The sequence below is a fragment of the Humulus lupulus genome, chromosome 4, assembly GCF_963169125.1.
Source record: "Humulus lupulus chromosome 4, drHumLupu1.1, whole genome shotgun sequence".
NCBI lineage: Eukaryota > Viridiplantae > Streptophyta > Magnoliopsida > Rosales > Cannabaceae > Humulus > Humulus lupulus.
In genome coordinates, this window is record NC_084796.1 from 7,225,258 (window position 1) to 7,233,662 (window position 8,405).

Below are 8,405 nucleotides of genomic sequence, written 5' to 3' on the forward strand. Positions count from 1 at the left end.
AATAATAGTGCTGTGACTTAAAGAAAAACCTCTCTTATATATATATAAGACTTATTAAGAGGAAACAGTTTATAGGTTTCTTATAAGATATATCATCACATTTATAACCGACTTTATTATATATATATATACAAATTAAGTCAAAATAACTTGTTAACTTAAAAATTAGGTTTTTAATTATTAGATAATCTTTTGAAGTTAGTTTGAGAGAGAGCTGTCTCAGGATTTTGGTATGATATATTTAACATGATAGCTAGCCAAACTTAATTTTGGATAAGATATTTGACCATTATTTATAGTTTTAATTGGAAAAAAATTAATATCTATTAATATTACTATATATATTTTTTAATGAGGAATCTGGTTTGTCTTTTTTTTTTTTTAAAAAAAAAATTATTGTAGTACTCAAATTATACGGAAACTTTAATCATTTTTTTCTTTTCCAAAATAAGATTACGTGATGGGTAGTTAACAAAATTGTCATTTTTGTGTGTATTATTAATTAATCATTATTGTTATACCCAAAAATTGGAGAATGCATCCTAGGAGGCTAAAGAGAATGCATCTAGGAGAGTGCCTCCTAGGAGGGCTAAGAGGGTGGTCCTAGGAGACCCCAAGGAGGGTGTGGTCCTAGGAGACCCCAAGGGTGTGTAGGAGGTAAGCCTCCCAAGGTTTTCTAAGTGTTGGCTCGAACGTGCCCAAGGTAAATAGCTAAGGAGGAGGAGTCTCATGCAAGAGAATGGAGACTTAGACTTTCATAAGGAAAGTCTATACAATGTTCGATCGGACATGTTTGGGAGATGCTAAAGGAGGTTGCCTCAATGTTGTCCAAGGTGGGGTTCCCTCAATGTTGTCCAAGGTGAGGTTCCCTCAATGTTGTCCAAGGTGAGGTTGCCTCAATGTTGTCCAAGGTGAGGTTGCCTCAATGTCGTTCAAGGTGAGGTGCCAAGGAAGTTGCCTCGAACCACCTTGGTCCGAGGAGAAGCCAAGGAGATTGGTTCAAGGAGGAACATGGCATGCTAGAGGAGAGTACATGTTCGAGGAGAACCATGCACGTTCAACCCACCCAAAGCATCTCCTACCACCATGCATATCCTACCACCATGCATGTTTAACCAGCACTTGCATGGGTAGTGAGTAGGAGGTGGACCAACTAGCTAGAGGAGACTAAGTCAGACACAACTTCAACAACATGCGCGGGAATCTCTCATTCTTCCCACAAATGGGGAATTTGTTACATTTTGAATTTTGAATGTTTATTTGTAATATAAATGTAATAAATATAGTAAAATATCCCTATTATAAGGGGATATCAGTTGAGGATCCCATCTCTATAAATAGAGAGCTTATGAGATGAGAGAGGGGTCCCTTCTGCTTATTCTTTCTAGAGAGATAAAATTGGGTCTGTCTATTCTAGAGAGAGAAAGTGCTGAAATTAGAGAGAATTCTTGTATTTTCACAATTTATACTGAAGAAACTCAGTTGGCATAGTCCATCTGATCTTGAGTATAGATTTATAAATCACAACTCTAAGTGGATTAGGCTATTACCGACAATCGGGGCTGAACCACTATAAAAATTCTGTGTTATTTACTTTTCTTGTAGATACCGTCTGTTGTCGTTTACATTCTCTTGAAGGTTCGTCGTATTTGACGTTCTCACGTCGTTGGCTAAAAACGCAGTCAACAATTATTATTCTTATTATACATAGAGAGAGATATAGATACATCTTTAGAGCTTAAGATAGTGCAATTCTATTTATATATGATAATTTATAGAATACATAATTAAAAAAAAAGACATTTCTGGTTAGACATAAAAAATGCATGAAACATGCATAGAATTTTAAGTTTAAGCTGGCATGAGTGATTATTAAATAATTATATATATATTTTTTGCTTTTATAATTTTCTTTCTTTCACAAAAAAATTGAGCTAATTATGCAAAGCTTATTATTTCCTATATATGTGAAAAGATAATGAGTTTTTGAAAATTTCTATATATATGCATGTAACCTTTGTTTCCAACTTTTAATTTGTTGAGATCCAAAGCCAAAAGCTCAAGATTTGGCATTTATTAATCTTGTTGTTGACATTTAATATATATATATATATATATGAATTTTGACTACTGTTGCATCAAAATTCAAACATTTCACATGAACACATATATATATATATATGTATATATTGATTGGTTATATATATATATATAAATAACCGTGAACAGCCAACTACATTGATACGTAGATTGATGGTAGATGCCACCCACATGAACCTATCTACGTATACGCATGTTGTTCCAGAGACCTTTAATATGTCCTATGAATATATATATATATATATATATATATATGATATACTTTTATATTTATAGCAGTTTGGAATAATATGACAATTTAATTGTCCATGTTTTTTGTTCTAATTCAGAAAAGGTGTGCTCCAGTTAAACTCCATCAAAATTGAGAGGTGTACGCAAGCACTTGCAAGTTATATATATTTATATTTATATTTAGAAGAAAAAATAAATCGTTAAGATTATTCTCTTTTGCATTCTCTTGATCATTACATGTTATCTTTTAAAGCACCTTCTTATGGTGTCGAAAATATAATTTAAATAATTAGTTGCATATGTGTTTTTTTTGTATATAAGTGTGCAATTGACTATATTTAAATAATGTTTTCAGTATCGTAAATTATTTGAAATTTTTTGAAAATTGGTGGAATGTTTGTTATGGCTACACTAATATATAAAAAAAATTAAATTATAATTTCTGTACGTGAGAACAAAAAAGACATCCCTAATAGATAAAATTAGTGCCCCTATAGAACTAGATCCACTTTTACTTGTATATATTTGTGTAAAAAAATCTTGATCTTTATAACAAAATAAGGTGACAAATATGTAATGATACAATCTGATCCATGCGTATTTAATTTATTCCATGAAATTATGTATTTAATATAATTTGTTATATATATTTTAAATTATAACAGTGTAACCAGTCCAGTTATTGATAGAAAAATAAATATATTCTCCATCTAATTATAATAATACAACAATTTAATTAAAATAACATTTTATTAAAATTTAATATAACTAATAAAATATTGAGTAGTGTTGGAATCATTACGTTATAGTTAGGGTTACCTTGGTTTACATCTAATATGCTATTAATTATCTAGTAGAAAGAAAAGTTATTAATAGCTAGTAACTAAAAATATATGCCATGCAAGAAAATTAGTCACCAAGGAAAATTAGTATTAGAGAAAAGGTTAAACCCTAAAGCCATGCGACAGAAATTAAATAAATAAATTAGTCAACCCTAACCCTACCTGCTTATATTTCATGTAAAAAAAACTTAACCCTAACTCGATCCATCATGGTCACGTATCAACTAGACTTATCTTACACTACATGTTGATCGACATGATTGATATTACATTTTTTATTTATTTTACATTTTCGATTGTATCAATCCATTTAACTCAATTGAATAATACAATACATAAGAATATATAAAGTTTCAAATAAACAAAATTGATGAATTACATAATTTATCATAAAATATCAATACAATAGACAAAATTCTTAATATCAATTAACTATCAAGTATGAATAAATTATTCTATATTCTTTTAAATAATTTTCTTTCTACTTAAGATTTATTTTTTCTAAAAAATAAATAATATTTTAACTATAAATTAATATATAATTTTAATGATATGCTGAATATAAACGTGCCAATTTCGTGTCACACATGTTAACCTTAACCCAGCCTAAGAAATTGTCGTGTCATTAGGGTTTGACCTAATTTCGACTCACACTTATTTTTCATGACACTAGCCCTCAATAATTCATGCCGTATTGTCAAGTCGTGACCTAAATTGTCTAACATCGCATGATGTGTCATTTTATGATTGGTGAGAAATATCCATTATTAGTTATTAAATTAAATTATGCAGGGCCTGGTATTAGATTGCACAAATAACGGTATGTCACTTCATATGGTGTTCGACACTACTTTCGCCCCTTAACAATACTTATTAATAATGATAGAGTACGAATGCAGTACGTATTTATACATATATTTCAAGAAATTTTAAAAATGTAAAACCCACAATTTTTAGTAGTATTTTTATAAATTTAAAACAAAAAATCAATTGGATTAAAAAGAATATTCATAAATAAAAAAGATCCTAATTTTTATTTTTTAACTAACAAAATTTTAAAATATATTAATATATATAATATATAATGATGCCCCAACATTTGGGACTTTAGGTGGTGGCCTCACATGTCTTAAGGTGAGCCCCCTCCCCTCCCCCCATCCCTAATTTACAATCCTAGATCACATAGTTTATAATAGTTTCTCTTGTATGAATATTCAAACTTTACATAGAATTTATCATCACATTAAATTAATCCAACGTGCCTCCTACATAAGATGATTTAGTCTAACTCTAACACAATTAGGTACACCACAATAAAATATAGAAGGATTAATTACAAAATCCACCCGAATGAAAAGAAAAAAAAAATGGAAATATACGGTTCGTCAAAATATTGTACAATCCTTGTTGGAACTTTTTGTTAAAAGTTAAAAGTGAATTGTTAGAATTGAAAAAATACATTTGTGTGTGATATGGGAAAAGTCCCATATGGATTTGGAACTCCTCAAAGAGTGTATATAAGATGCAAGTACCATGCATTGGGGTGTGCCCCAAAGGGTACCCAGTTTCATGTGCATGGGTGAGGAGTCCTACATTTGACCACTATACGTGCTTCACTGCCAACTTGAGCTGGCGGGTGGTGTGGTACTTTATTTTTTGTTGAAAAGTTATTTAATAAAATAAATATTTTTATTTAATAAAAAATCGAATTTTCTCTAAGCTTTTGAAGGTGGCAGAGCCGCGAAATGTCATAAAAAAAACGACATTGTCCACGACTCAGCCAAAAATTTTGTATCAGAAATCCATTTCAATTATTATTTGAATAACACTTATTAACAATCCCCCTCCCCAACCCCTTGTCTTCTTCTTCCATGATCGACCGCCTCTCTTCTTCTTCTTCAACCGTCATGAGAAGCTGGATTGGCTCTAAACTTTAGGGCCCAATACAAATATAGTATTTTTCAAAATTAGAGATCTTTTGTATATAAAAATAATGGTATTTAAAAAAATGGACAATTTTAATTGGGGCCCTGGGAATACGCCTGACTCACCTGTGTCCAAGATCAACCCTGATGAAAAGACTAAAAATCAAATATATTTTGTAAACTTTTGTTATAGATGTAGCTTTAGTTACAAACCTAGTTATTTGATGCAATATAGTGTCTCTGTAAATTTTAGTTGCAAAAATGTTTAATTTAATTTACAAATTAGTTGTATAAAAATTTAGTCACAAACATATATTATTTAGTTACGAAATTAGTTTCATAAATTTTTGTTACAAACAATGTATTTTTTTGTTAGGAATTAGTCTTGTAAATGCAATTCTATAACTGCTTTCGGTAAATGTTTGTTACAAAATTGTTAGCATGTACTTACAATTTCGCCACTCCTTGTTTTTTATAAAAAAAATATACAAGTTTGTTTAAATTATTTTTTCTAACACTGTTAAAAAAATTATAATTATAATTACAATTATTTTTGTAAATTTCCCAATAAAGAACTGACTTTTCTTTCATGCAAATCATTCGACATATAGACCAAGAAAGCTCACAAAATTATTTTAAGCTTTGAAGAAATGAAGTATGAATAGGGTGAAAAAAAGAGTATTCTTGACATAATTTTAATCTGAAAATTAAAAGTTAGTTCTTTAAAACAAACCGTACAAGGCAGCTAAGACTTTGGCCCAAAGTTTGAAAATTGGAATGTTGCTCCAACTTTATTGGGCTTTTCAATTCTATCATTTTTCAGTTTGAGTTCTTTCTAGGAAAATAATTTGGGCTAACTTGAGAAGTACACATTTTTAAGATTAATTAACCAAAATTAGCTACTAAATACATTTAGTTTAATATTACATGTTTTTATAATCACATTTATCATAGTACCGTTTGAGAAGTACTCTTCAGTTGTGAGTGTATGAGCAGAAAAAAGAGCATAACAGGAATAGTAACTAAAATATTAGGTATTAAAAAAAAGTTTCAAAATATAACTACTAATGAGAGATGGTCACTTAAAATAAATACCCTATGTAATTTTTACAAACGATTTTGATTAGAAGTGACTGGGCCCAAAATCATTCTACAAGCATTTTTCAAAATAAATTGTTTAGTAATATTTCATAAAAACACTACTAGAAATGTTATTCCAAAATAAAATACTCATATCATCAATCTTTTTGTTCTTCTTCACAAAAAAAAAAAAATTAAGAAAATATCTAAACATGATCTCTCCAACAAGCCATCTAATGGACTCACAACTTGAGCTTAATTATATAGTATATTTAAGGTGATGATATTGTAATTTTTTTTTTTAAAAGGAAGAAAATGATATAGAAGCCCTAATTAACACTAGAGAAATGCTAAGGGACCAGTGCCCAACACCACAAGGAGATGTTATACCGCTGTTGATACAATCTAATATCGGGTCTCACACATTTGAATTTAATAAATATTATGAAATATAATTAACCAACCAAAATGTGCGACCTCGTGTAGTATTGGACACCTTAAGGTGCCAAATAACAACACTACTAACACTATAAATGCATATATTAAATAAAAGATAGAAGTAGGACCAACAAAATTAATAGGGTTTGAAAGAAAGCACTAGATTTTCTCCCACCACCATGACCCATTATTAATGAATGTACACACACGTAAGCCAGTTGATGCAGCTTCATTAATAAAAACATTAATAAGATCCAAAAATGTGTATGTATTCATATATATATATATATATATACATTTATATACTTATATCAATCCCCAAATATGGAGAAAATAAGTTGGCCATGAATGTGATCTTATCCTATATAAGAGAAAAAAAAGAGTACTATAAATGAAGTAAGAAACAAAAACCCATTTGGGATCAGAATATTTTTACAATAATAATAATAATAATATGTTTTGTGTAAAACAACCAAACCCACCTTGAAATTTGAGTTAGAGAATTGGACTTGTCTTTAATTTCGACAATACCAAGACTGTTTAATTTAATTAAGCCCATAATCATTATTTATATATATATATAATTAAAACATGAATGAAAGACCACTGTTTTGAGTCTTCTAGTGCTTTGTCACCTTCACAAGGTCATATTCCCTTTGTCAAATTCCTGTTTAGAATTAGATTCACCTCAAATTAAATAAATATTATAACTCTTTTTGGTTATGAATGAAAGACAATACATCCATGGTAAGAAACACATATACCAAACATATTTTCTTGGTGGGTTCCTCGTGCTTTTGTCTTAATATATATTTATATTTATATATATATTCTTCAAAGTTCTGAAATCTAGATGATTAATTTTATATTTATACAGAATATTATTATGGTGTAGTATTATAAGTTGATTCTTTTGTTTATCCTAAGCCTCGATCTTTCATCCGTGAAAAGACCAAATTACCCTACTATCATATCATATAATAATATACCATAGTATAATAATTATGTCACGTTATAATATACACCAATATCATTTTATGATATAAATCTAATTTGTGAATACCCAAGAAGTTAATCTTGTTAAGAGATTTGCAATCTTATCTTTAATAACATTTTAAGAAGAAGAAGAAAAAAAATACTATAATCAACTATATCATATTGTTTGTTATAATATTGCTATCTAATAATTTAAGAATAAAATCACAAAAATACACCAAAAGAGCAAATAAGGAAGCAAAATATTGAAAAAAATAATTTGAGCATAAATTTGAATCAATATAATTTTACATAATAAAAATATATTTTTTTACATCACCTATTTATGTTAATCAAAAGCCGAACTGCTTAAATATTTCGCGTCAGCTTAACAAATAAACAACTTTGCAAACTAATTTAGAAACAATATTACAAAGGGCTACACCAAAAAGGGAACTGAAGACCAAGAGTTACTATTTGAGCATAAATTTGAATCAATATAATTTTACATAATGCATTACATTTTCACAATTACAAAAAAAATATTTTTTTCACATCACTTATTTACGTTAATCAAAGACCGAACTGCTTAAATTTTTGGCGTCAATACGAGGCTTAACAAATAAACAACTTTGCAAACTAATTTAGAAACAATATTACAAAGGAGTTACTATTTGAGCATCAATTTTAATTAATTTTATTATGATAAGGTCTTGTATGTAATAGACAAACAAGTTCACCTTTTTCATTTTATTATTTATGATATTATATCAAAAACCCTAGTGCCACTCTTGATGTATCACTTTTTGATTAA